We start from the raw sequence: 21039 nt of genomic DNA, 5'->3' as shown, positions 1-21039 counted from the left end.
ACTAGAAGTTGAACAGCTTTTAATTTATTTAATTTATTAAGCTGCAAGTGTACAGTTCTAAAGCTATAAAAATGCCCAAACTAAGGCATCCAGAAAAAGATAACTTGGTTTAAGAAAGGCCCATGAGAATGTAACAGAGGCATTATGCCAAAACTAAATGTCAACAGGTAGGAGGCATGGGGGAGGAGTATGGATTCTTTGTGGAAGAAAAGGAAATGTCTTCATATAAAATTATGATGGTGAAAGCATGTTTATATACTTAAGTCGGATTGTATGATGTGTGAATAAAACTGTTTAAAAATGAACAGAGAGAAACAAGTGCTAGAGAAAATGTGGAGAAAGAAATGTACCTATTCACTGTTGGTAGGGAAACTGTGAGGTATAGCCTTTTGGAGGGCAGTGTGGTGGCTCCACAGGGGGCTAGGGGTGGGGTTGCCATATGATCCTGAAACCTCATTGTTCAGTATATACCTGGAGGAACTGAATGTGGGGACATGAAAGGACATTTGCACATTGGTGTTTATGGTGGCAGTGTTCCCAAGGCACAGGATGGTTTCTGCTGGCCTCTCCAGGCCTCTGGGTTCTGACAACTTTCCCAGGGGTGATTTCTTTCTGCATCTCCAAAGGCCTGGGCTGAGCCGCGAGTGCTGAGATGAGGAATGCTGAGCTGCTTTGGCTGTGCTACGTTGCTTCTCTCATTTAAGCACCAGCCAATTAAGTCAAACGTCACTCATTGAAACAAGCACGCTTCCTAGCCTACTGCAGATGTAATTAGCAACAGATGAAGTTCACGTACCATTAGCTCATGTCCGCAGCAACAGAACTAGGTACGCTCACCTGGCCAAGTTGACAACTGAATCTAACTACCACAGTAGCTTTCCAACTAAAGTGTTTGAGGTTTTCCTGGGTTCTCACATTGCTGGAGCAAACCTGCATATGATAATTTACAAGGTCATACCATGAGAGGACTGGCCTTTACAAACAGAACTGTTGAAGCTCTGGATAAGAATTTGTTTCCATTTATCTGCTCAGTATTGCTCTCAAAATAAAGCTGTGAACTAGAAGAATTCTGTCTTTGAGTGCACTTTTTACACCTTCTTTACTTTTAATACAAACATCTAGACCACAAGTGGGTCTAAACCCTCTTGGTTAGCCAAGTTCTTCAACTGAGGTGTCAATCCAAAGTAGCCCAATTCTCCCTCCCAATTCTCTGGATTTCCCTCTGTTTTCCCCACTAAAATGCACCTCATCTAGATTCCATCTGGTCAGGATCCTAAAAGCAGTCGGCGACAGGACATTAATATGAAACATTAACATAAACTAACAGGCTGATAGTTTATTTGGGAGACAAACTAGAGCAAGAAAGGCAGGTATTGCCTTGAGTTTCATACATTGCAAAACAGTTAGAATGAAGGTATCAGGTAATGTAAAAATACAAGGGCATTCTTTTTCCACTTCTCTGTTAGAAAGAATACATACCTAATTTGTCAATGAATCCACTACATTGCTGACTATTCAACAAGGTCATAGCAAGACAGCCAACTAGTACAATTTAGAATTCAATATGATAAAGCCAGGACACTACTTTGTTTTTCTGTTTTTTTTAGCTTTATAAAGGGGAATTCAGGATAACAGAATATAAAATATAATCAAATATAAGGATCATATACAAAAAATTACTTGCTAAAACATAAGGTTCTATGCAATGCACAAAGGTATTATTCTAACCTGGGACCAACTAGTATAGCATTCAGGACCAAAGTTCAAAGGAGAAGGAAGAGAAGAAAACCAGATCTTCTCATAACTACAAAGGAAGCAGAAAATAACTTTATTCTAAGCCATCTTTGATGACCCCGTAGTGGCTAGCATGCTAAATGCTTAAATATATCATGAAATAGTAGCAGTTTAAGTAAAGTAAAGGGAGGGGAGGAGGTCCCACAATTTATTTATATTTCTGCATCATTAGAATCATTGCAACTTCTGGCTTTGTCTTTGGATTCAGGCATATTTAGAAGCCTTTGCATTCATAGTAATAAATCTTTCAGCCACAACTTTTAAATTCCATGATTATGATTAACACTTAAGCTTTATTGGATTACTTTTCTTAGGTAGTTTACATTATTTTTTAACAGGGGCTTTCTATATATAAGGGCTTTACAAATTCTAAGGAATGACTTTAACAGTGGAAATTCCAAGCATCACAACAGGATAAACAGAAAGGCAGGGAGGTTAGTGGTCTTATAACCCCTAAAAAAAATAAGTGTATGTTGTTGCCTACTGTCCTTGAGGGATAGAATAAACCCTACATTTGTTTTCATGCAGGGTTTATTACTGCATAGTCCAATTTCAGCAGCAATTGCCTTAACCATCTCCTAAAATAAGAGTATAACTGTGTTTCATTCTGAAAAAGAGGTTCATCAGAAGGTAAAGCATAATAATGGCCCATCTTACATGGCAGGAATTCTTAGTATCGCCATTATCTTTAAAACAATTCATTTGATTGCCTTGGTGGAAATCTCTCCTTTGTACTGCACTACAGATATCTGAAGAGATCTTGATTGGGTTTGGCAGGTAGGAAGAAGAAACACTGGGAGTCCTTCACATAATCTCACATCTGGCATTAAGTGAAGTTCTGGGCAGTAATGTGTCTGGATTTGTATATCTTCTACACATGAACATATAGTCTGGGGCTCAAAACAGAGGCAGTGATGGTAATAAAATGGACTCACATGCCACTGACTGTTCCCTTACTGTCAACCACTGCATTAAATTCTTCACCAAGGGAATGCAGGGTAGATCTGTATTTCTCTCAGCCTTTGCTCCCACATGTGTACAATGGATATGATAGTACTACATAATAAGCCTGTGGTGAAAATTAAATGAGACTGCAATTAAAAGATCTTTACACATGTTCAAGAACTAGTGTATTCTTAAATATTTGTAATACAGATTCAGAACCTCTTCTCTACTATACACAACTTTCAGTGAATTAATAATTAACATTACCCAAATATTAAGAAGACTTAAATACCATTCACAAAAAGCTAGAATTCTAGCACTCTTTGAAAGAGGCCTATAAACAATCAGATTGCTTGAATTTTTGATGAGTATACTTGGTGGAATTGCTAAACATGTGGCGGAGACCTGCAAGAAATTTTGGTGCAGCTGAGTAGGAGAATGCCTGGAAAGTTAGCATCTCTGGCTGCATATCTTCAGAAGGACAGATATTAAGTGATTAATTTATCAGCCTCCTCTCTTTGCCTTTCTTAGCACCTAACATAGTTGATGAATAAGTATGTATTTGTATGATTCTCTGATTGTTTGCTTCTTCTTTTCAAGCACAAGCTCATTAAGGGTAAAGGGCATGACTCTGTGTTCACCATTGTAACAACTCAGAGCCTAACACATGATATGGCACATAGGAGGAGCTAAATAAATATTTCATGTAAAGAAATAACTCTACAAAGGAAATCCATGAAAATACAGATTGTCTGGCCTTGCTCTACCCCTACAAACTCAGAAACTCTCAGAGTAAGTTCAAGGAATCTGTCATGTATCAGCTTTAGGAACCACTACACTACACCCTCACATGGATCAGCTTAAACCCCTCAAAATGCGCTTATTAGTAATATATTCAGAATTCTGGTATTTTCATTTCCTATAGTCTGCTCAATGCTAGAATGGAAAATTCTCTAATCCATGCCTGAAAGGAAAGTCCTCTCATCCATGCCATACCATGTCAAGAAAGCAGACAAACATCAAAAGCAACTTTCATGTCTTCATACAGAAACTGCACCATGTAATTCTTTCCTTTAACTATATATCACATGTACTTGGAAAAAAATGATTGTGGGAATGCAGTACAACAGCAATCCTTATAATTAACATTTACCAAAAGCTCACTCTGTGGGGAGCATGGAGCTAAGTATTTTCAACATCGCCTCATAAAATCCTCCCAAGACTGCTCAAAGGCAGCTAGACTTGGTTCCTAAGGTCACCCAGACCCCAGGGTTGAGGAAACTAAGAGTGAGAGCATTTAAGCCCTTGTCCAAGAGGACCCAACCAGACAGTATCACCAGATATCAAACTCAATCCTAGCTGCCCCAAAGCCCATGTGTTTTCCCAGTATGTGGGAAACTCCTTCCATTCATTTGTAATTGCTATTGCCTATGCACAAAAGAGTGGCCTACTACTAAGTTTGATCAATAACTATACCAAAACGATTAGAATATTAGTGACGAAGGTTCAGAAGAAAAGATTCATGCAATCAATCAATGCTACAATGAGCTAAGGACACATGGAGTAAAACAGACAACCATCCTACCCTCCTGGAGCATTGGATGGTAGAAAAGAAAGTTAGTGAGCAAAAATCAGCAATAGATGACTGCCTCAGCACAAAATCATATTACAAATGAACCAGTATTGGCAATATTAATGCAAATCCTTAAGTGACAATACTTTGCTTTAAAACCAAAATATTGGGTGGGCCACAGTGGCTCAGCAAGCAGAGTTCTCCCCTGCCATGCCGGAGACCCAGATTCAATTCCCCGTGCCTGCCCATGCCAAAAAAAAAAAAAAAAGCTATAAAACCAAAATATTCTTCATCAATGAATAGCAAGAACAAAGGACAAAGAGCAAGAAAGAGAGCCAGGGAATAGACACAGATTCAGGAGATGTAATCATATCATCCTAATTCAATGTGTGGGCCTCAGGTGGATTCTGATTAAAATAAACCACTTGTGGGGACATTTATGAAAGAAATTAGTAAAATCTGAACAAGATTGGATATTAGATCATAATAAGGAATTATCAGTTTTTATGAACACTTTGTTTTTAAAAACCTATTAAATGTTATTAAAGGTAAATCTAAAGTGATGAAAACTTGTCTGGGTTTGCTTCAAAACATTTGAAGAGGGATGAAGAACGGGCACAGTTGAAACAAGAATGTCCATGAACCGATAATTGTTGGGGCTCGGTGACAGTACATGGGGCTCATTATACTATTCTTTTTTCCCTTTAAGTACATATGACATTTTCCCTAATGAAAGGAAGTTCTGTATTTATTATCTAGCCTAAGTTCTAGCATGTATTTAACCTTGTGCATTGTATTCATTCAGTAAAGTGTAGAATGCAAACACTAATTATAAAAATAATAGTAAGGAAAATTAAGACACAAGAAGACCATACGCAAGCATTTTCACTCTGATTGTTACAATAAATCATGCCCTGTAGTTTCTGTTAACCTTTCCAGGAAACAGCCTGCATCAATCTCCACTGCTTCCCCAGCTTATGTGTCCTGAGTCTCTCATTACTCATTTCTTTCAAATGTCTACAGCCAGAAATAGGCATCCCTAGCAGAATGAGAGAGTCCAAGGGGCGCTGTTACCTGTTGATATTTTGCTCCCAGGTAGAGGGCAGAATGAACTCTCAGAGGTGCTTGTTTGCTGCTCTGAGTAGAGTAGAAGGTCTCATTTGCCTCTAAACATTACCCACTACTGCAGAAACTCATCCTTGGACCTAGTGATACAGAGGCTATAAAGGGATTTTACATCATCCCCACTGAGTTTGTACTGGTTCTTCATTTCAGATATCCTGTGAAGAACCATTCCAAGGATTCTGAGTGACTAACTGAATATGTATAAAGGAAAATATGAGCCTACTGCCTTCCCAAGCAGAGCAGGAAAAACCCTTGGTTAGCCACAGAGAGACACTGGCCTGGGATTGGTTCCAAATATGAGGAAATAGTGAAAATTCCAATTCCCTGGCCACAAAGGTATAAGCCAAAATCACATGGCACCTTCATGAAATCCAATTTCAGAGGCTGGCACATTATTTTGTTGTAGACATTTCTTGAACACGAATGCTCATTAGCTTGTCCTGACATCCATGGGTTGCAGCAGTTTGGACCTCACATCATGGGCCAACTTAGTTTCAAAGTTTAGTTTTGTGTTTTATCTTTAGCGTATGACTATGCAGCATTTCATTCCTAGAGGTGAAGGTGCTTACCTGTTATTCACTTACCCCCATGTAGTCTGGCTTCTACGAGGAAAAATTCCACAGACAAGTTAAGGAATGTATCAACTCAGATTGATTTATTCCGTCAGCTGTTTAGATATTCTTTTCATGCTCTTGTTATTTACCTGTGCAGTTTGGGATTTTGGTATTTAAAACATTCCAAATACCTACATTTGTATGTCTGGGGGATTTCACTAAGCCCAGCGATTTAAAATTCTAAAGGCCAGGGAGTATATCACTGCCTACTTAAACACTGACCCTGCATGGAACAAAAGTGAAATATTGATTATGCAAATTGGCACAGTCATACTATCTAAGTTGCCATTGCAAAATATTGAACTGAATTCTAGCAGGAGTAGGTTCTAGGCTGAGCCTTTCTACTCACAAACTATTCAAATGTTAGGTAAATTACTAACTTCCTATTAGCCTCTGTAAAATAAAGGACTCAGATTGGGTGATTTTTAGTCACCATTCAAAATCTCAGAGTCAATAAAATAGCCCTAATAACCCTTTGTGATGGTTAGTCTTATATGTCAACTTGGCTAGACCATAGCACCCAGCTACTCAATCAAACACTAATCTAGGTATTGCTAGGAAGGTATTTTGTTGATGTGGTCAACATATGTAATCAGTTGATTTAAGGAGAGGAGATTACCTCCATAATGTGAGTGGACCTCAACCAATCTGTTAAAAGGTCTTATGTACAAAAAGCAGGTTTCTTGGAGATGAAATTTTGTCTCAAGATTGCATATCAACTCCTGCCTGAGTTTCTAAACTCTTGGCCTGCACATCAGATTTTGGTCTCGCCTGCCCCCACAATCATATGAGCCAATTTCTTGAAATAAATTATACATTTATTATTATTGGAATTGGAAATTTTAGCTGAAAAAATGGCCATTTGCACAGGACTCTCCCTTCCTGAAGGTAGGTCCATCTGGGACATGAAACTACAGATCAGACATTGCTTATGAACTTAGGATCAGAACATATGACAAGGTGTTTCTAGAAACACGTTCCTTCAAACTAAGATAGCACATTAGATTTTAGCCACCTCAGAAATACAACAATTCACGTACTTAACATTAATCATGAGACTCACAGCATTCACTCTCCTGATTAATGCTGTGGAAATGCTTTTAATTCTCATTTTCTACTCTGTATAGATCATGGCCCACAGCCACAACATTACCTCAATTCTATTATAAATGATTAGATAATGGCTTCTCTTATACCATTTACTTTCTCATTTTTGCAGCAGACACATGTGGGGCCTCTGCTGGATCATTTGATCCCCTGGGATTTCAGCAAAGTGTAAAGGACAAATTCATGGAAGTGACCAGCATCCCACTTCAAGCTGTGCTTTGCTGTGGCATCTCCCAGCTCCAGGACTTTCTCTGAAATCACTCGAGACAGCTCATCTTCTCTCCCCCAACTGGTACAGCTTGGAAGTATGTTGTGCAAAAGTGCCTCAAGGGGGCCCAGCCTCTCCATAACATCAGATAGTTTCATCTCCCTATCCCATATTAGTGGCAGACCCTTCCAATATGAAAAAGTTAAGATGGCCATAGCCCAAACACCCCTAAAGGGAGGGATGGAAGATCAAAGGTGATGTTGGAGTTATACAGTGAAGATAGGATTTAACAAATGAATATGAATGCTGAATCATTAAATTGGTATCTCCTCTAGTCACCAGTATTTTAGAGCAGCTAGAAGTAAACACCTAAAATTGTGGAATTGTAACCCATGTCAAACTCTGAAGTATGTTCAACAACTAATTGTGGTGCTGTGCTTTGAAATTTATTGCTTTTTTGTATATGTTATTTTTCACAAAAAAGGAAGGAAAAGAAGTTGATTGTGATCATAAAAAATATTTAAGCCCTCTAGCCTCCTATATTCTGGAGCAGATAGAAGTAAAAGTCTGAGAGGATCATATGGTAGCCCATGACAAACTCTGGGATCAGTTTTGTAACTACTGGTTGAAGAGTGCTTTGAAAATCATTGCTTTTTAATTTCTTTGCTTTGTATATATGTTATACTATACAATAAAAAAGTTTTTAAAAAATGTGCCTCGAGGGGCAACCCCTACCAAGGGGAGGTAGGAATTAGTGGATAGGTGCCCCCAGTCCCCTTGTCCTTCACTAGAACATCTCTAAGGAGAATTATACAAAGTTCCTCAGAAGGTCTCCCACAGAATTGAGTTTTAATTATCCATAGAGATAGTCAGCAGTTTCCCACCTTTGTGTCTCACTCTCCTCACCCTCTAACTTCTGCCTCCTGGGATGAACTATCCAAATAAACTACCTCAGCCTGTGCATATGTTTTAGGCCTTGGATTTAGGGAGTCCCAAACTAAGACACTGTTCTAGATGACGTCAGGAAGACACTTCCCCAAAATTTCAGAATTGCTTGTTGGTATATGCATTTCAGTTTTCCAGCCTGCTATCACAAATGGGTAGGTTTAAACAACAGGAATTTATTGGTCTAGAGTTTCACCAGCATCCGGAAGGCTTGCTGCTGCCCACCAGAGGTCGGTAGCATTCTGGCTGGCCAGCAGTCCTTTGGTTCCTTGCTTTTCCCTTTACATGGCGATGACCTCTCCTTTCTCTGCAAGGTTCCACTGACTACTGATTCTGGTTCCTTCCTATGGCTTTCTCTCTCGATGTCTGAATTTATTCTGCTTATAAAGGACTCCAGTAATCCAGATTAAGATCCAATCACATTCAGGTAGGCCACACCTTACCTAAAAAAAAAACTTCAAGGAATCTTATTCAGAGTGGGTTCATACCCACAGGAATGCAGATAAGGTCTAGAATACATTGAAATTGGGGTGCATAATTTAATCCAATGGTTGTTTTAGGCCCTTATCAGTAACATCTCATTATTTGACTATCCACACCATTGTATGATTTCAATAAAATGATCTGTCATTAAGTTGCTGAAAGTCAAAACCAGAATAAAAGACAATCCTTTCATGCATCGTGACCTAAGGAGAGGTCTACTTCCAGGTTTTCAAAGTGAAAGTAAAAATTCTATATGGTGTGAAAATAAAACTATCTTTTAAAAAATTCTATACATGTTTTCTTATAGAGACAATTATGATGTATACTGGGAAAATAAAAAAGATTTGTTAGAATTTCAACCTGTTTCAATAGGATTTTTTTTCATTGAAAGCTCAATACTAATTTCTAAATGTAAAACATAAAATTGTAAATAGGTTTCAATTGCTTCAAGGAAAATTAAAAAGAGATAATATAGACCAATTTAATTTCTTCAGCAAATCATTTTTAATCTTTAGATTTAAACCATAGACCATTAAGTAAAATAAATCTATTTTAATACAGTATTATCATTTTTCTTTTTATAAATATTCAGTTGTTCAATTGTTTTTATTATTTAGTATGGCGCCAGTGAAGGTGCAATTCTTCCACTCATCTAGCACAGCAGGTTTGTTCATGGGAGATAAAAGTCTCTTCCAATTTGCTGGGGCCAACACAGCTCTTCATGGAATAGGTTATCCAAACGAAAATTCTCATACATTCTTCAGCTTAAAATTGGCTAAAATAGTTGCCATAATTGCTCCAATTTTTAGTAATATCAGAGTAAATCTTCTGGAGTCTCTAAATCACTGCTTCTTATTTTCATTGTCTTGAAATCTAAGCTAGCCAACTTAGAATCTGCTGTTCAATTCATTTTGAATAAAGCGTATCACCCCCTAACTCTTTACATTAATAGACTGTTAAGATTTTTTTTTTTTTTTTTCTAACATGGGCAAGCACCGGGAATCGAACCCGGGTCCTCTGGCATGGCAGACAAGCATCCTTGCCTGCTGAGCCACCGTGGCCCACCCTAGACTGTTAAGATTTTTATTGCTTAGGAATGATTTGTGGGAATAAATAGTCATATTGTTCTTGAAATGGAACTTTTTTTCAAAGCAAGGCAAAGACTTTTTGGAACTTACAATGACTACTTAAGCATGAAAAGAGCAAATATATTTGTATTCATTAAATCTGGAAACAAATTTATGGTTGCAAAACCAAAATTCTCTCAGCAGTTCTTAAGGTAATATTACTTTGCTTTCATTTGAATTTTTTCATAATGAATTGTTTTACCTTTAAAGAAAATGACTTTTACAAAATACCAATAATGCCTGACATTTGCATGGAGCTTTCAATAATCCAAATGACTTTAACTTACTTTTTTTTTAACAGAGGCTCACAAAAATATTGTGAGTTTATGGTAATACTCCATTTTACAAATTAGGTAACTGCAGTCACACAGCTACTAAGAGAACATATCAGCATTCACTTCTAAGTCTTCTTTCTCCGAGCTCAATCATAAACTTTTTGTCCCTTTAGTATTAACATTTCCATAAAGAATGCTAGAAAAAAAATCACTTCAAACACTTCCACAAAGTGAAATAAAGCATGTCTCTCAGCAGTGATATTCAAAGTCCCTGCTTCATGGAATGAATAACAGGAATAAGTAGCCACACCAGCTCATTTAGAAGATATACCAGTAACCTCTCCCATGTCTGGACTCCAGGACAGAAGGTTTCATTGAGCATGTAAGGCAATTGCAGCAACCTGATAAAACATGGCAGCTCTAAAGGACTTATTTCAATTTATCAAATCAATGATCCATAAGGCAAAAAAATCCCTCTAAATTAGAACCTGACAGGATAGACTATAACAATTCAGTAGGAGTAGTTAGGGTTTATTGCTTTAATAACTTTTTCTTTTTGGAGGGGGTTGCATGGTCCAGGAATCAAACCTGGGTCTCCCGCATGGAAGGCACACATTCTAATGACTGAACTATGCATGCACCCTTTAATGATATTTTGCATTCTCTGGATAGACTAGAGGAATCTTGGAGAACTATTTTGATATCCAAGGTAGAATTGACTATTGGCCAATGGCCTGAGGCAGAAGCATGTTGAACCCTCAAGTCTTAGACTGTGATTCCACCAGGACACTCCATGACCTGCTTCCACGTGATGATGCTAACTTCACTATCTTCCTGTGTTATTCACTAACAGTTATATTTTTGAGGAAGTGAGTGCCCTCCCCATCCTTCATATAAAATTATTTGTATTGTGAACTAGTAAAGTAAGAAATTACTTAAAATCAATGAATACCTCCAAGAAATATTATTTAAGGGCAATGTCATGGATGTTACAAAAGGTCAATCCTTTGTAATCACAAAATCAGGACAATGTCTCAGTGACAAAAAAACAAAAAAGGAGACATTAGAAAAAAAGAAGTATAGTTAAATGAATCTTGACTGAAGGGGAAGAAATGGTTCCTAAAGCTTTCTCAATGGTGGAAATTGTTTTGGTGGCTCTTCCCCAGCTCTTTTAAGCTGTAGAACAAGGCCTTCTCTTCCATGTGGCAATGATCAACTTTGCTGATGAAACTCACTCTTCATCCAGCACATTTTCTATAAGCTAATATTTAAAAAGTTTTGAGAAATATGCCCATCCTTCCCTTTAATAATATATGAATTCTTTCAATATTTTTAAGGTTTGACATTTAATATAAAAATCTAATATATTTGGGTGGACCACAATGGCTCAGTAGGCAGAGTTCTCACCTGCCATGCTGGAGACCAAGGTTCGATTCCCAGTGCCTGCCCCTCCAAAAAAAAAAAAAAAGAAAGAAACCTAATATATTGTTGTTCTCTTTCCCTTCCTTTCCTTCCCAGACAACTTGATAATAAATCCAATAAGGAGGACATAGGAAAATAGGCAAACAGGGCAGCAGAAGTTTAAGAGGTGGAAAACTGCATAGCCCACTTGGTTCAGGGTATTAGAAACTGAAGGCAGTGAAAAGGGCATCCATGTAGGAAGACTACCAGCATGGGGACCTGAAAAGAGTGAGAAAGCCTCATGGAAGGGATGGCACAAAGTGTCAGAACCCAAGTAGAATGAGAAAAGAATCCATGTGAGATAGGGAGTTACTATGGTACTGAAAGTTTGGCTACGTACAGAGGGTTTCATCAAATCAATAAATATATTAAGTAATATGGGAGCCAGGTTTCTCATCATCAGAGAAAGTAGCTAAGCAAAGTGAAATAGAGAAAGATAGAATGAACTCAATGGTGTTGTGTTGAAATCAGAGGTGTTGTTATGAACTCATAAATTTGATACAAACAGATAGATATAGATAGTTAAGAAATAAATACTGTTTATATGTATTTATATGTGTGTGTGTGTGTGTGTGTGTGTGTGTGTATAAGTATGTTTATATAATCATATATGTCTTAGTTTTATCCCAAGACATTCTGGGAGCAATAACATTCAATAGCAATGAGTACATCTGGCACGCCAATCTTGGCTTCTAAAGACCATTCTCACTAATAGGAAACAGGACTCCTTAGAAATGTGACTGATTCCAGAATAGGATCGGGTAAGTACAAGATAAGCGTAGAATATTTTTCTGTGCCAGAAAGTAAGAAAACACTCAAATAATAATGAAGAATTTTCAAAGGACATAGAAGTCACCAAAGTGGCTTACACAATAATTCAAGCATCAAGATAAATAATGACCGTAATGATAATTAGTCCAATAAATAAAGCAGTAAACATTTATTAGTCCAATAAATAAAATAGTAAACAATGAGTTTATACAGATAGAAATAAATGAATACACTGAAGTTTTGAAGAGTGAGATGTTTGCACAATTTTAAAGTAACTTCCCACAAAATACTTAATAAAGGGAAAAAAATTAAACTTCGCTGCTAAGAAACCTGACAGACATAACTTAAACCTAGTTACCAAAGTGAACATCAACAATGGGACAAACTAACATCATATGCCACTGGACAGTATTGAGGAAAAAATAGAATCATTTCTGTAATATTCCTGCCAAAGATGCATGTATTTAATCATGGTATAAAATTAGAAAACTAAAAATTGAAAGACACGCCACAAAATAACTGGACTATGATCTTCCAAACTGTCAAATGTATAAGATTCAAGGAAATACTGAGGACTTTCCTAACCTACAGAGACTGAAGAGACATGGCAACTAACTGCAGCAGATTATTTTAAACTGGATCCTTCTGCTATAAAGGATATTTATTATTGGGATAACATGTGAAACTTGAATGAGATTGAGGGTTAACTGTCAGTATTCAATCAATTAATTTCTTGATTTTGATGGTTCTAGTGATTATGTGGTAAAATGTCTTGGTTTGTAGTCTATTGAGGTATCCTAGGGTAATAGGTCATCATATTGCCAGCTTGCTTTTCAGCAAATGGTTTGGGAGGTCAAAAACTTCTTGTATTATTCTTCCAAATTTACTATAATATTGTAATTGTTTCAAAAATACTTTAAACCCAGTGAGTTTTATAAATTTGTGAAATGTATTTAATAAGGGTATAAAATACATGAACTTTAATTCCTATAAAATAAAATAAATATTTTTTAATATTTATTAATATTAAGCCCTTAATATCAAATATTTATTTATTTAGACTGCCAAAGAGCCCACATCTTAAGTGATGTCCTTATTCTAAATCTTAGCCTGATTTAAAACAAACTGATTAAAACAGCCCCAAAACTGACCGATTTATAATATGATGTAAATAATATAAATATAAATATGATGTAAATAATATAGGGAATAGGGAAGAATTGAAGAACTTGAATTTGACATGTACATTATCCATCACCCAATCTATCCCCAAGGAGGTGATAGGGAAGTCATTCAATAGCCTACAGTTCTATTTAGCTTCATAGTATTGCAAAATATGTCTAAGCTCCTTCTTTCGCCCTCTCTGGGTATTTCTGTAGAAGTCAGTCCTACATCAAACCAAAAGGAAGAAAGAGAGAATTCCATGGTTGAAGAAAATGCAGGCTTTCTTTTGTACCATGAGATTTAAACATGTACAATTTTTTTTTAATTATTCAATTCAATAATTAAATTTCACTGGCAGCATTTGCTTCATTATACTAATGACTGATAATGGGTAAACCTAAAGTTGCAGATTGTCATTCTACTTTGCCAAGTCTGAGATGGATGTTCCAGAATGGTGTTTCCTCCCCCAAAGAGTCCTGATTATACTAATGTTATTTCAGCCCATATGTGATTACAGTTCACCATTTCTTCAATTAGCAATTACAATTAATTGGCACATATCCTTCTGTTCACAGGGGGTAGTGTTATGCAATGAAAAGAGGATTAGACAAAGCACCAATTGCTGGCTCTGTTACAATCTAACTATGGCATTGAGACTAGGCCTCAGTTTCCACTCTTATAAAATTAGAGAACTAAGCAACTCAATTTCTAATGTTCTTTTGAAGTTGTCTTAAGTCTTCTTCATCTGCATTCAAGCTATCATCTTAATTAAATTCCAAATACCAACTTTAATTTATTTTTCATTTGTCATAGTACCTACTAGGTTTTTGGTGGGTTTTTGCTAGTTTGTTTGTTTTGCTTATCACAGGGCCTCAAAACTGTCATAGATCTGTCAGTATCTTATCTTAGACACGTGGGAACCTTTTACAAAATACTGAAGATATTATCCAGTATAAGGAAACATATATTTCTCTGTTGTTTCAACTTACGGTTCCAGTTTTGCACCTATTAAGAAAATGTATTCTTTGTAGAAAAGAGAAAAACCTACTACATTTCAACTATCTCTGTGTTTGTCTTCTTAGATATGCGTACATGAGAAGCAGCCCCAGTAATATGAATCACATTGAAAATTCAGGCTATTTATAGTACGCCAATGAATCAGTAAAATATAGTACAAATGTAAGTATTGTAAAAGTGGTGAAATGGAATTTATAATTAAAATGTAGGCTTTCTATAAACCATACATTTTCTGCTTCAAGTTTTAAATTAATGTGCCTATTGAGGCTTTTCTTTGAAATTAACATTAAATAAGATACACGTATTGCTTTAGACAAATGAACTATGAATCAGGTTATAACTATTTGAATTTTTTTTTTTTTTTTTTTTTGGCATGGGCAATCTCCAGGAATTGAACCCAGGTCTCCGGCATGGCAGGCGAGAATTCTGCCACTGAGCCACCATGGCACCACCCAACTATTTGAATTTCTAATGTTTCTTAATGCATATAATTTATGCCAATTGTTCCATTATGATGGTTATCTTCAGAATATAAATTTTTAACAATATAGTAATGTATTAAAGGGGGTTCTCTACGGAAACAGAACCAACAGGAGATATCTATAAATATGAGATTTTATGAAGGTGTCTCACACAACTGTGGGGATACACAAGTCCAAATTCCGTAGGACAGACCACAGGCTGACAGCTTCAATAAAGGTCTCAATGAATTCCCTAGGAGAGGCTGGCTGGTTGAAGCAGGAAGAGAGAATCTCTTTTCTGACATCTCCTTTTAAACCTTCAGCTGATTACATTATACATCACTAATTGTGGAAGAAACTCCCCTTGGCCTACTGCAAATATAATCAGACATGGATGCAGTCAACGTGCTGATGATTTAATAAACCAGCCATCTGGTTTATTAACCAACAGCAAAATATCCTTGCAGTAATGTTTAGGTCAGCGCTTGTTTGACCAGACAACTGAGAACCATCATCTGGCCAAGCTGACACATGAACCCAACCATAACAGGTGATGTGAATAGAAGTTTGCTAAGTAGTATAGTTAATTATTCACAAGGTAAGTTTTCAGGAGTTGAATATGGGGAAGAAAACAAAACTCTTTTGTGACATTGCACAAAATATTGCTTTTCTGCTTAATTAGATATCTGCTCTTATATAAAGAATTCACTTGGGACAAATGGATTTTCAATAATCTAGCAAAGTTTAAGTCCTAAAAAAAATTAGTCTCGATTAATATTACGTTGAAAAAGGTATAAACATACTGGTAAGATTTCAGTGATAAAAATAACTTATATAGGGCACAGGGGTGATTCAGTGGTAGAATGCTCACCTTCCATGTGGGAGACCCGGGTTCAATTCCCAGACCACGCACATAAAAAAATTTTTATTTTAATTTATATAAAGAATTGTTTAGACACTAAATTAAGGAACAACAGACCCCAAGACTTTTCAGACAATAAAAAAGAAGACAAAATCCGAAGTTCTTTGCTCCCAGTGTTCAGATTTCATTTACATGTTTCTATTTAAAGAGCAAGATGCAAAATATTTACATACACTCTTTAACGAAGAGAAGAGCAACACTCTTTCATTAACAGATGAAGATCAGTCACAAAGAATTTTATTTAAAGGGTTTAGGAAATATATTCCTCTTAATTCATCTCAGAATACAATAAAACATTCATCAAAATGTAAAGAGTTATATTAGCACAATAGAAGGAACTCCTGCTCTCTAGGAGTTTGCAATCTAGTGGCTTCTCCAGAATCCTAACTGGTGTACTCAGCAAAACTACATATGCTCTTTTTTCAATTAAATAATTATTTTTTATTCATTTTTTTTTACTCATCTGTCCATACCCAGGATAAAAAGGGGCATCAGACACTAGGTTTTCACAATCACACAGTCACATTAAAAATTATATCTTTATATAAACATCTTCAAGAATCAAGGCTACTGGAACACAGCTCTATAGTTTCAGGTACTTCCCACCAACCACTCCAATATACCATAAACTAAAAAGGGATATCTATATAATGCATAAGAATAACCTCCAGGATAACCTCCTGACTCTGTTTGAAATCTCTCAGCCACTGAAACTTTGTCTCATTTCTCTCTCCCCCCTTTTGGTCAAGAAGGCTTTCTCGGGCGGGCCACAGTGGCTCAGTAGGCAGAGTTCTCGCTTGCCACACCACAGGACCCAGGTTCGATTCCCGGTGCCTGCCCATGTAAAAAAAAAAAAAAAAAAAAAAAAATGAAGGCTTTCTCAATCACATGATGTCAGGTCCCAACTCATCCTGGGAGTTCTGTCACACATTGCCAGAGAGCTTTACACCCCTGAGAGTCATGTCCCACGTTGGGAGAGAGGGTGGTGAGCTCACCTGCTGAGTTGGCTTAAAGACAGACGCCATATCTGAGCAACAGAAGAGGTTCTCTGGGGATGATTCTTGGGCCTAATTTTAAGTAGGCTTAGTGTATTAGTTAGGGTTCTCTAGAGAAACAGAATCAAGAGGGAACACTCACAAATATAAAATTGTCTCACGTGACCACAGGAACACAGAGTTCAAAATCTGCAGAGCACACTGTGAAGCCGATGATTCCCATGGAGGGTTTGAATGATCTCCACAGGACAGGTTCACCAGCCAAAGAAGTAAGAGAGCCTGTCTCTTCTGAATCCTCCTTGAAAGGCTTCAGGTGATTAGATTAACCTCACTCATTGCAGGAAACACTCCCCTTGGCTGATTACAAATGGAATCAGCTGCAGATGCAGCTGATATGATCATGATCTAATTCTATGAAATGTCTTCATTGCAACAGACAGGCCAGCACTTGCCCAACCAGACAAACAGGTGCCACCACTTGGCCAAGTTGACACATGACGCTGACCATGACACTTGCTTATCCTTTGCAGGAATAAGTTTCATGGGGATGAACCCCAAGATCAAGGGCTCAGCCTATTGATTTGGATGACCTCACTGTTTGCAAGAATATCCTCATTCGTAAGGGAGAAAATTCAACTTCCCCAAGTGGAGAATTCTTGATATTATCACAAGCGGTAGGGACAACCAAAGCAATAGGCTGAGCCCCCAATCTTGGGATTTGTTCATTTGAAACTTAAACCCACAAAGGATAGGCTAAGCCTCCTTAAACTTAGGCCTAAGAGTCACCCCCAGAGAACCTCTTTTGTTGCTCAGATATGGGCTCTCTCTCTCAGCCAACACAACAAGCAAACTCACTGCCCTCCCTCTCTCTATGTGGGACATGACTCCCAGGGTTATGGATCTTGCTGGCAACATGGGATAGAAATCCTAGAATGAGCTGGGACTCAACACCCAGGGATTGAGAAAACCTTCTTGGCCAAAAGGGGGAAGAGAGAAATGAGACAAAATAAAGTGTCAATAGCTGAGAGATTCCAAACAGAGTTGAGAGGTTATCCTGGAGGTTATTCTTACACATTAAATAGATATCACCTTGTTAGTCAAGATATAGTGGAGCGGCTGGAGGGAACTGCCTGAAGATGTGGAGCTGTGTTCCAGTAGCCGTGTTTCTTGAAGATGACTGTATAAAGATACAGCTTTCGCAATGTGACTGTGTGATTGTGAAAACCTTGTGTCTGATGCTTCTTTTATCTACCTTATGGACAGATGAGTAGAACATTTGGATTAAAAATAAATAAATAATAGGGGGAATAAATGTTAAAATAAATTTAGTATATTGAAATGCCAGTGATCAATGAAAAGGAGGGGTAAGGGGTATGGTATGTACGAATTTTTTTTCGGTTTTCTTTTTATTTCTTTTCCTGAATTGATACAAATGTTCTAAGAAGTGATCATGATGATGAATATACAACTATGTGATAAAAAAAGAATGGTCATATTGCATGTTGATTGGTTTTATTAATAAAAACTAAAAAAAAAAAGAATATCCTCATTCTCCAATTGAGGAATTGAGTATTTCCTCCTTCCTCCCCAGTCCCCTAAGGTGACTGCAAATATTTCTTTATTCATTGCCCAGATTGTTCTGGGTTATATCAGTAGACAAACCAACGAAAACTCACACCCTATTGAAACTACATATACTCTTAAAATATGTAATTTGTTAAAATAAAATCTTCAAAATTGTGACCAGTCAGATATAATGAAAGTATACTCACACATATTAATTTTATGATTACTGAATACCGGTCAATTAAAAAGAAGTAGAAATAAATCAAGCCACTAACCTTCCTAAAATGTAGTTCATGGTGGGTTAATCTCTTACTCATGGGAGATCCTTTGCCCACTGGTCTTGCAAGAATTTTACAACTTAGACATTAACCCTCAGCACATGACTCTCAGGAGAATAATGGCTTTTTCATTTCTTAGGGAAAGAAATTAAGATGCAGAATATTTAACGTGAAAAATTTATCTATCAAATTACCATAACAATAGCTTTTGGTGGGGCGAGGATACTCCATTTTTCTCTGTGACAATACTGGTATATGAATTAAGAGTTCAATGCAACTGGGAAAGCTTTAGGCATTTTTATGTATGTTAAAGCGTAAGGAACTACACAAATGTAGACAGAGTCTATAAACTCCAGATATCATTTGCAAAAAGCACAGAAGTGAAGAATGATTACAATGCAGCAAACTTGGCATTGCAGCCCAGTTCTGTCTTTTTATGTCTATAACCTCAGCAATGAGCACAGGGGCCAGCATATAAAAGGAACTCTCTAAATATTGGTTGAGCCAATAAATGAATGAAACTCATTTCCAAAGCTATCATCTTTTTCTTTTGAAAAGTCAGGACAGAACTTCTTGTCCTAAGTCTGACTCAGCATTTGGCATATCCTTTTCTATTCATCCTTGGGCTTTATGCTTTTTTGGACTAGCATAAACTCCTCTTGCCGTACCAGCCACAGGAGCACAGTAGGACTGTGAGATGTTTGCAAAAAGGTAAATTAGGGTAAATTATGATTGTTTAAATTTTCCTGACCCTTTCAGGACCCCATTTAAGTCATTTGTAACTTTGCCCTCACCAAACCAACAGATTTTCCTCATCACTTAATAAAAAGTGTTAAAAGATTCTGTTTTAACATGATTCACAACTCTAATTAATTCATCAATCCCATTATCGCACATCTCTCTGTAAATTTCAAATAGGTTGTAGCTGGCAAGATCATCACCATTGTATATAAGTTCATTGATGAACACATTTGTTCTTGACAGGAGTCATCGGTGGCTAACCTTTGACTTTCTATTTTTCCATTATTACTTGAATGTCAACAATTGGATAAAATGTTCACATTATTATATGTCAAAATTTCCATAAATTTATGTATTATTTTATTATTTAATTAAATGTATATCCTTTATTACTTTGTTAATGTCCTTTTAATTAAAGTTTATATCTTCTGATTTTAACATTTATCAATATTTATTCTCATTTGAGACTGAGTGTTCTCACATACAGCCTTACTTGGAGTTTCCTAGGGGTAAGGCTGAGAGGGATATTCTTACGTAAGTCAATGACTTATTGATAAAGTGCTTGAGAAGAAACCTATAAGGAATTGAGAGAAATAGGATACTGCATGAGAAGAAGCTGTTTAGTTTTCTATTCTGTTGTGAGAAAACCACACACTGGGTTGGTTGAAACAACAGGAATTTATTTGTTCACAATTTGGAGGCTAGAAGAGATCTGAAATGGAGGTGTCAGCAAGGTGATGCTTTCTTCCCAAAGTCTGTAACATCCCAGGTCTAGCTGCCAGCAATTCTTGGTATTCCTTGGCTTATATCCCCACCTCATATCATATGTCAACGTCCTTTCCTTCCTGGGTGCCGTTGACTTCTGACTTCTGGCTTCTCCTCGTGACTCTCTATATCTGAATCTCTTCTACTTATAAACAACTCCAATAATCCAGATTAAGACAAACCTTCATTCAGTTGGGCCACACCTTAACTACAATAAGATCAGCAAGAGATTCTAGTTACAATGAGTTCACACCTGCAGGAATGCAAATTGAGGTTTAAAACATGTGTAAATTGGGGCATACATAATTTCATCTACCACAGAAATCAAGCAAAGATATGGTTTCAGTTAAAGTCTAGCCTCACTCTAATCCCACAGGGAGATTTGGAAGAAAAGTGATGAAACAAAATTGTTCCATCTTGAGGCAAAGAGGCTGGACATGTGTACTTCCTTATCAGTATAGTGGGTGTGTCCTGCCCCTGGGAGGGTGAGAGTATACCCCACTTTCACCCCACAGACTTCTTCCTGTGAGGTGGCCACATCTAGTGAGGGCATTTCTCCAGAGACTAGGGCAGCTGTGGACCCTCAACAGCTGGTAATCATAGCAGCTGGGAGGTGAAGGTGGGTCAGGCTAGCAGATGGGTTCTTCTCTTTTTTTTTTAATTAATAGACTTTAATTTTTAGAACTAAGATTTAGAGAAAAT

Source organism: Tamandua tetradactyla, chromosome 10 (assembly GCF_023851605.1).
Source record: "Tamandua tetradactyla isolate mTamTet1 chromosome 10, mTamTet1.pri, whole genome shotgun sequence".
NCBI classification, from domain to species: Eukaryota; Metazoa; Chordata; class Mammalia; order Pilosa; family Myrmecophagidae; genus Tamandua; species Tamandua tetradactyla.
This window is presented reverse-complemented; position numbering follows the sequence as displayed.